The sequence below is a fragment of the Bos indicus x Bos taurus genome, chromosome 16, assembly GCF_003369695.1.
Source record: "Bos indicus x Bos taurus breed Angus x Brahman F1 hybrid chromosome 16, Bos_hybrid_MaternalHap_v2.0, whole genome shotgun sequence".
In the NCBI taxonomy this organism is placed as follows: domain Eukaryota; kingdom Metazoa; phylum Chordata; class Mammalia; order Artiodactyla; family Bovidae; genus Bos; species Bos indicus x Bos taurus.
Window position 1 is genome coordinate 71,100,243 of NC_040091.1, and position 9,384 is coordinate 71,109,626.

The 9,384-nt window shown below is 46.9% G+C and overlaps 1 long non-coding RNA gene across 1 annotated transcript; it reads right to left on the reverse strand.

Annotated features, from left to right (window-relative positions):
• Nucleotides 1–4,453: 4,453 nt before the first annotated feature.
• Nucleotides 4,454–7,599, reverse strand: LOC113906192. Its single transcript, XR_003514814.1, has 3 exons — nucleotides 7,560–7,599; nucleotides 6,650–6,806; nucleotides 4,454–4,823 (listed from the first exon to the last, which is right to left on the reverse strand). It is a non-coding gene; the product is annotated as an uncharacterized LOC113906192 (long non-coding RNA).
• Between the last annotated feature and the right edge of the window lie 1,785 nt (nucleotides 7,600–9,384).

Consider the following 9,384-nt stretch of genomic DNA (forward strand, 5'->3'; position numbering starts at 1 on the left):
TATGCCTATATATACTTACTCTTTCCTTGGGTTAGTGCAGCAGCTCACTAATCTGACTGCTGCCCCTTCTCGCCTCATTAAAGGTGATCTGTTCCTGTAAAGTGCCGGTCTCTTTCTTTTTCCGAACCGTGCCTTCTCTAACTCCCTTACCCTACATTGACCACAGCCAGACGGCGCAGCCTGCTTCGGGGACATCATCCCCTACAGTGAAGGGTGTTTCTGGGTGGAACAGAATCTGCAGCAGGGCAGGGCAGACAGAGGCCCTGGGCAAGCCTGAGGAGCTCAGAGGAGGTCCAGCTTCTTGGACATGGTATTGGGACGTGGCCAGCGCACTCTCTGAGGGGGCCTTTTAGAGGGGCGGCTGAATAAAAGGCAGTCCAGAGCACTGTGTGTTGGGTTTTTTTTTTTGGCTCAACTTCACTGTACGTGAGCTGTGTGCACTTGGTCAACACATGATCCTCTCTGGACCTCAGTTTCTTCAACTCTGAAAAAGATCGTGTTGGACAAGATGAGCTCCAAGGGCTCTTGTGGGCCTGACTGTCCTAGCTCACGCTCTGTGTCTGCTCAGAAAATGCAGCTCTGAGAAGACAGAAGCGGAGCCCAGTGGATCAGGAGATGGACTGGCGGACTAACAGGGGCGGAGGGGAGGAGAGGGGATTCTCTTTCCCCCGGGAGCCATCCCCATCCGTTGTCATTAGAAAGCCGTGCCCACGGCTCCTCTCACTCACTGGCAGGTGCATTCCTGCCCAGGGAAAACAGGCCGGTGTGTGGCTTTTATGGGCCGGAGGCAGCCTTCAGGCACCCTCAGCTGAACCCTGGCTTCCCCGTCCACCTCCCTCTGGTCCCCAGCTCTTCTCTTTTCCTCCAAAGCTTTTTTGTACAAGTCAGGACTCAGAAGCCTCTGGGGACAGAATGAGAGTGATGAGCAGGGGTCTGGGTAATGAAGGAGACACTTGGTCTACTGGGGTGGGGGTGATGGGGAGACAGGCAGAGGGAGGCGAGCCTTGGGCCTGGAAGTGACCTGGGTGCTTCCCCAGCTCCCAGCAATCAGCAAGACCTGTGTGACCCCAAAAGAAGTCTTCTGCATTCACTTCTCTATCTTTCAAGTGGACCAACTTTCCCCTTCTGCCTCAGGAGGAGGTTGGGAGCATTCACGTGGGCCTTGGACAGCCTGCTGCTTCGCTGGCCCCCAGCAGGGAGTTGGGGAGGCAGGGCACTGTCACCTGGACAGGGGAGAGTCACTGGGGACCTGGGGGCACAGGGGGTTCAGGATTAACTGCTGGGGTGGGAACAACTCAGTTCCCAGCTCCTGGGTACTTGAACACTATTCACCGCTATGGAAGGGAACGATGGGACTACACAACCTGTCACTGGTCCGCAGCATCAGGACCAGTAACCAGCCAAGCTGAGGCTAGCCAGGGACCCAGCATGCCCCAGGAAGTAAGATTACCTACTCCAATAGAGTCTCTCTAGGATATCTGGATTGGACCCATGGAGAAAATGAGACAGTGGCTGAAGGAGCAGAAGCAGAAAGAATACCCGCCCCACCCCAGGGAAGAAGCAGGGCTCTGGACCCGGGTCGGCGGGGAGGGCACATGTCCACGGATGTTACAAGGGAGCAACAACTGTGCTAATGGATGGGAGCAGAGCGGACACATGGAACAGAAAACCTCAGGAGAAGCAACCAGGAGGGCCCTTGAGAGGAGACGGAAGGCATGCCGGGGTTGGGGGGGCCTGCTTCCTTCTGAAGGGATTTCCATGAGTCTCTGATTCTTGGGACCAAAATAGCTGGAGAGCATCGGGCTTGGGGGGCTGGAGCAGCCCGAGGAGAGGACAGAGGTTCTTCTCTGGAAGGCCAGGTGGAGCCGGGACAGGTGAGCGCCAGGAGGGAGGGATGTCGTGAGAACAGTGCTGGCAACCGAAAAGCCTGGGGAATACCTGGGGAAAGGGGAGAAGATGAGTGTGGTTGGAGCCAAGGATCCAGAAGGCTCACAGACCAGAATTTACAAACATTCAGAAAGATACATTGTTGTATCAGGATGCTTCCAGTTGCTCCTAACAGAAAACCCTGCCAAATCTGGGTTAAACTCGGCAGGACTGGACTGGCTTATGTTTGGGAAAAGCTGGCACCCCGTGGTAGACTTCAGGCAAGGCCGGATCCAGAGTTCAGAGGCCACAGCAACAACCTTACATCAGCACCTTTTCATTCTTCTCCTGAAGGAAGTGTTATCCTAAACCCACCAGCCTGGCTCCAAGGCAATCTGCCATAAACATAATTGAAGGAATATTTTCTTTTAAAACAGTCAATGAAAATGCATATATTTTTAAATTTGATTCAGAAATTGGCTTCCAGGAAATTGATTTTAGGCAAATTGCCCTGCTTTCAGATATTCTTGAGAACAGAGGTGGCTGGCAGCAGCACCTAGAACTGTATTAGCTTCTCTATTCATGTCCAAGAGGAACAAAAAGAGCCTTCGTGCCTCTGCCTGACATGGGTCACTCTGGTGGGTCATCTGGGCTCATAGACCATTTCCTGAGCCAATGACCCTGGTCTGGAAAATATACTGGCTGGTGTGGACCTATCTCCATTTTTCCTGAACCAGCCACTAGGACCGGGCTGATGGGGCATCATTTCGGGGCTTAAGCCACTTGCACCCGACTCGTGAGGCTGGGGGTGGGTAAAAGTACACCCTGGGTATGTGGCTGGGAGATGCCCTGGAAAGACTTTGGTGGTCACGGGTGCTGAGAAGTCATCAAGGATGCTGGTTACAGCTGGAGACTGTCTTGATGAGCCAGCCGATTGGACTTTCTTCTATAGGCAGCCAGGTGCGCGCGAGAGTGCCAAGTCGCTTCAGTAGCATCCAACTCTGCATAGCTCATCAGGTTGCTCTGTCTGTGGGATTCTCCAGGCAAGAATACCAGAGTGGGTTGCCATACCCTCCTCCAGGGGCTCTTCCCGGCCCAGGGATCGAACTAGTGTCTCTTGTATCATGCAAGTGGGTTCTTTACCACCAGCACCACCTGGGAAGCCCAGGCAGCCAGGTGACACTGGACCGTTTCCGCCTGACATGCAACCTCTTCCAGGTGGTATTTCATGGAGATTCGCCTGATTGTAGAATGGTTGGGAGAAGGGAACGTCTGGCAAACCCACAGGGTCATTAGAGAATGCAGGAGGTTAGGCAATGAGGACTGAAGCCAGGAAACCAAAGCCAAAGAGGAAAGATGCGGGGGGCGGGGGGCAACCAGGAAGTATTTTGAAAGAAGTAAATAGAGTGTCTTATTAGACATGAGGGAAGTGGTTGGGTGGTGGCAGAGGAGTCAAAAATGACTACAAGGTCTCTGACCTGGTGAAAATTTTGGAGTTCCTGCTCCATCTCCTTAACCCCTTCTCTGAGAGCAGTCCCCTCACTTGCAGGGAGGAGCCCTTGTCCTGGAGCCCCATCATTTTGGTGGCCTAGCCCTCCTCCCATTTCTAGCAATGGACACTTCCCTCCTTCTGGGAATTGCCCTCTCCCAGCATCCCTCCACAGTCGCTGTGGAGACCACTGCGCTAACATACCGGCCCTGTCTAGGGGCACCTGACCTGGGGTGGGGCCATCAGAACTTCGCCTCAGCTTGGCGCTAGAACTGAGAAAGTGAAGTCTGTCTCTCTCTGGGAGGTTGAAGATAGGAGAGGCGAGTTTGTGACCTGCTACTGGCCTCATTCTTCTACACGGACCAAGGAGCACAGGAAGAAGTCTGCAGTATGAAGAAACACATAACCAATGCAGATAGGGCTTCCGAGAATGTGCCTGGGAGCCACGGCCTGGATCCCTGAAGGCTGTCAGCATTCTGCTTGTACTTCCTGTTCTTGGGCTCTAGAAGACACCCACTGGCTCTTTATATACATTTTGAGGAAGTATTTCTGAAGTCGGGAAATCAGGAGTAGCTGTGGATTCTAAAGAGAAACTACTTCAGTGTAGAACTTATTTGCATTACCAGCGAGGGTACTGGAGGTGTTTAAACTGTACTGTCAGTCACGTGGAGATGTCATAAGGAAATGTTAACACTTGGTGAGCAGACCCTTAAGTGAAGAGGGAAACCATAGGAATGGTGAGATCTCCCAGAGAGAAAATGTGGAGAGGAGTTCAGAGGAAACTTCCGGAACAATCACGGTTTAAGGAGATCCAGCAAAGAAAAGAGGAGGGCAAGGCAACCCATTCCAGGATTCTTGCCTGGAGAGTCCCAAGGACAGAGGGGCCTGGTGGGCTACAGTCCATGGGGTGGCAAAGAGTCGGACGTGACTGAGCGACTGAACACAGCAAAGGATTTACCAGAGAGATGGGGCAGCTAGGATGGTAGTGTCCAAACAAGGGACACTAAGGGAAGAGTAAATTTGAGAATTTTTTTCCGATGGAAATTTACTTTCTGATTCAAATTTTACTTTTAATTAAAAGGTTCATGAATAGCCAATACAATTTTGAAAAACAAGAACATCTTGACAAAACACATGTCAAATTGATCTTACAATCATTCTCAGTTAAATGCTGTTAAACCAATTAAATTTGAGGCAAGTGTGAGATACATTAGCATAGTTTTACAAATTAAGATCCTCAAATACAGAAAGTCACGGTGTTTGGCAAAAAAAAAAAAAAAGAAAGAAAGAAAGAAATAATTGGTAAATTCAAGGATCTTAACCAACAAGGAAACATGGATGAGTTCAGGCTGAATTTGGGCAGCTCAGTAATGTTCCTTAGATTCCAGGTTCTGTCCACTTCTCTTCTCTGCTGCACTTGGGACTGGATGCATCTAAGTAAGGGTAGACTCCTCCCTTGGCTTAGTATCTGGAAGGACAGAAGAGCGAAGGTTTTTCCGTCAAGGAGTCTAAACTTCTCTCTGCAATCTGATTGGGCCATTTAAGATCATGTGAACACTCCTAACCCAATAAGACTCACTAGAGCAATGCTGTTTTACTGATTGGCTTGGGCCAATCAGGAGCCACTCTTTGAGCTGGGGGTGGGATCAGATCCCGTGTAGCTCCTCGCTGTAAAGGCTGGCAGCCACACCTGCAGCTCCAGGGAACATGCTCAGGGTGGTGTTGGGGACGGAGAGAGGGAACTGGAAGCATCAAAGGCAATGAACAGTCCCCTACAAGTGGCCCACAAGGCCTGCATGAGCTGGCCCTGCCTTACCTCGCTCTTGATTTCTGTGCTTTGTAAAATTCCCAGGATGTACCAAATTTCTTCCTCCCTCATGATCTTCTCGTAGACTGATCCCTTTATGGGGAATGAGTGAGTGAGTGAAAGTTGCTCAGTCATGTCCGACTCTTTGCAACCCCATGGACTATACAGTCTGGAATTCTCCAGGCCAGAATACTGGAGTGGGTAGCCTTTCCCTTCTCCAAGGGCTCTTCCCAACCCAGGGATCAAACCCAGGTTTCCTGCATTGCAGGTGGATTCTTTTCCAACTGAGCTATCAGAGAAGCCCTATGGGGAATACTTGACAATATTTGTTGCCTTAACTAATTCCTATTCTTGTAGCAACTCTCACTTAAATGTTATTCTTCAAAGAGATCTCTCCAATTCTCCTAACTAAATTAGCACCCCCTAATCCCACTTAGGTGGCCACTAGAACCAGATTTTGAATTGTAATTATGTTTATATTATGTTCAGTTGCACCTCTGTAGTGCAGGGCCCATGTTTGTTCTGCTCACCAATGAACCCTCTAAGATTGGCACACAGCAGAAGCTCGAGGAATATTTGATGACCACTTCTTTTTCTGACTCACACCTATTGTCTTTTTTGGGCCCCTGAGACATCTTTGGAGGTTTCTTGAATGTAAATATTTCTATAAACAATATCTCTTCCAAAAGAATGATGACTTTAAATGAACCTAAGCAATAAGGAATGCCTTGAAAGCTTATAGAGTCCAAGCAATGGGGCTTATAAAAATTTATATCTTTTTATTATGTTCAGGTAATTTATGCCTCATGTCAGTTACATAAAGACAAGACTAGAGAAAACTAGTGAACTAATTAAACACTGTCTTTGTTTCACTCCCTACCTTATTAGTTAATTATATTATCAAACATTTGTTGAATGCCTCCTCTGCAACAGCAATAGGGTTGGGCTATCAGACTTGGCTCCGTTTCACAAACATGTGTTAGGGCTGTTCTAGCTACTAAAGCAAGAACTGAATAAACACATAAGTATGGTTTTCTACTACAAAGCCTAAAACAAATAAGCTTTTCTGGTTAACCATTAGATAACTCAATAAACTTCAGTTACTAGGAGGACATTCTTGTATGGTTTTCTAGTCATTGTTTCTATTCATAGTTTCCTCTTAAGGGAGAGACTTAAGGTCTGGCAGTCTGCGGGAAGGAAGGCTGGAAGCTTGTCTTGAAATCATGTTCACACAGCAAGCGTGCTGATTCTGCTCAGATTGCATGGCTCTTTGGCATGGCGAGAGGTGGCTATCAAAAAATATTGTGGGATAATTAAATCATTGCCTCCTCCTAGCTACCCCTTGGAACTCCCACTGATCCTAGTTAACTGAAGCATAATTGTATTTTGTTTTTAAGACTTTCATATATCCCAGGCTTCAAAATCCACTAAGATTTCAAAAACAAAATATCAAAAGGAGGAAGCAGCAGTGGTCTTTGATGACTTACCAACTATTTTCCAGTTGCCCAGGTTTCTTCTCTCATAGGAAGGCACCAGTGAGAACTTGACTCTTAAGGCTGATGTCCACAACAAGCTATGATATAGAGCATATTCGAGTACTTATTTTTGTCAGGTGAGGGTTAAGGGGAAGGGCAGTTTGGGACCCTGAATAGGAAAAGAAAAGAAAGAATCTGTAAACTGGCAACATGGAAGCATGTATTAACCTATTTCCTATGGACATCATGGCATCAAAATCAGAGGAATATGCTGTGCAAACACAAAGGATGTCATTTAATAGTTTCCAAGTGGCCTTTCTTGTTTTATTATCACCCATCCCCTCCTTGCACATTGAAATAGAAAAAAAAAAAAAGACTTGTTTGTATTTATCCTTTTCATTTCTGCTGAATGAACACATTTAACTCAAGGAAAGCAGAACTAGACAGGTCCGGTTTAATTGCACAATTAGATATTAACACACTGTTTTGGAAGATAAATGCTTTATGACCTCAGAATGAATCAGCTCTCAGGGCAAGGAGACTTTAAAACAAAGGCAGGAATGCCTGCTGTCCATTGCTGTAGCCAGCAAGGCTGAGCTTCATGCTCACACAGTTTAGAAGCTGGATTAACAAGAATGTATGAAACTGGACTTCATTCTCCTTCTCTTTCTGGGCTCCATCCCTGGCTTCACTTCAGAGCCTTCATTTTTAATCTCCAAACTATAGTTTCTAACCAATCATAAATAACCTGAATATCAAGGACTCTCTAACTTCCAACCCAAAGTAGGTGCTCAATTCAACTCCAGGGCTGAATCAAAGCATTCAGTTCAGTTCAGTCGCTCAGTCATGTCCGACTCTTTGTGACCCCCATGGACTGCAGCATGCCAGGCCTCCCTGTCCATCACCAACTCCCGGAGCTTACCCAAACTCATGTCCATTGAGTCGGTGATGCCATCCAACCATCTCATCCTCTGCCGTTCCCTTCTCCTGCTTTCAATCTTTCCCAGCATCAGGGTCTTTTCAAATGATTCAGCTCTTCGCATCAGGTGGCCAAAGTTTTGGAGTTTCAGCTTCAGTATCAGTCCTTCCAATGAACACTCAGGATTGATCTCCTTTAGGATGGACTGGTTGGATCTCCTTGAAGTTCAAGGGACTCTCAAGAGTCTTCTCCAACACCACAGTTCAAAAGCATCAATTCTTCTGCACTCAGCTTTCTTTATAGTCCAACTCTCACATCCATAATGACTACTGGAAAAACCATAGCCTTGACTAGACGGACCTTTGTTGGCAAAGTAATGTCTCTGCTTTTCAATATGCTGTCTAGGTTGGTCATAACTTTCCTTCCAAGGAGTAAGCGTCTGTTAATTTCCTGGCTGCAGTCACCATCTGCAGTGATTTTGGAGCCCAAAAAAGATAAAGTCATAGATGGCTGAATAAATGTCCTACTTGATAACCATGCTGTAGACCGATTACTGCTGTAGGTTGAAAAACATGGAATGGATTAAAACACTGGGAAATCAGAGCACCTTGTGAGCCCTTAAAAGAAACGGATTATTTCCTGACGTAGAGTAGCAGTTGTGCTTTCTTCAGTGCAATGGGCAGGTGAGAAGTGTGGATTCCATTGTGTATATGTACCATAGCTTTCTTATCCATTCATCTGTTGATGGACAACAGTCTTTTGGACTCTGTGGGAGAGGGAGAGGGTGGGATGATTTGGGAGAATGGCATTGAAATACGTATAATATCATATATGGAACGAGTCACCAGTCCAGGTTCGATGCACGATACTGGATGCTTGGGGCTGGTGCACTGGGACGACCCAGAAGGATGGTATGGGGAGGGAGGAGGGAGGAGGGTTCAGGATGGGGAACACATGTATACCTGTGGCGGATTCATTTTGATGTTTGGCAAAACCAATACAATATTGTAAAGTTTAAAAATAAAATAAAATTAAAAATAAATAAATAAATAAAATCTTAAAAAAAAAAAAAAGTGTGGATTCTTCTCTGTATCTCTTTACTATTGGCAAATCCCAGAGAATCCCACACTGGTGTATTTGCAGTGAGCAGACACTTCCATAAGAGACACCTCATTTCACTGATCTTATCCAATTAACAAAAGGAGACAAACAAATTAAAAGGAAGTCCCTGAGGTGGCTGAGATCCAATATGCCTAAGTGGGTAAACAACATAATTACCATCGCCTTCCCTAATGAAAGCACCACGCTCAGGGCTGGCTTTGAACAAGCAGTTCTAGTTTTGCAAGAGTTAGCTACTGTCTTGTCAAGGAAAGGTGAGGAAGAAATGTGCTGCAAACAAAAGTTTTGGTTTAGACACAGATGGTGAGGGTTGATACCTATTGGAAATAACCGTTGAAGGAAGTCAGAGAATGTTTGTTCCTCGCGTCTCAAATATAATCTTGTCTCCAAGCAAGGAGCCTGGGGAGTTCTCCAGGACTCTTCCCACCTGGAAATTCCAGCGTCCTACTGGGATGCACTTTCTCTGTGATTTATGCTGATTTATGTGTCAGAGTGAGGAGATTCTAGAGGATGGACTACCCTTGAGAACAATCAGTGGTGCTTCTGAGGATCACCTATGCTTTTCTGGTGACCTGACTCCAGGGTACTCTACCGACTGATTCTGCTCACCTGATCTAGAGGAATGAGGCCCACCTGGGTCTTGCTGGCTTGCATACAAAGGAAGTGACTTGGTAGTACCTGTACTTTAAGGGTAGAGGTATTTGCTCTC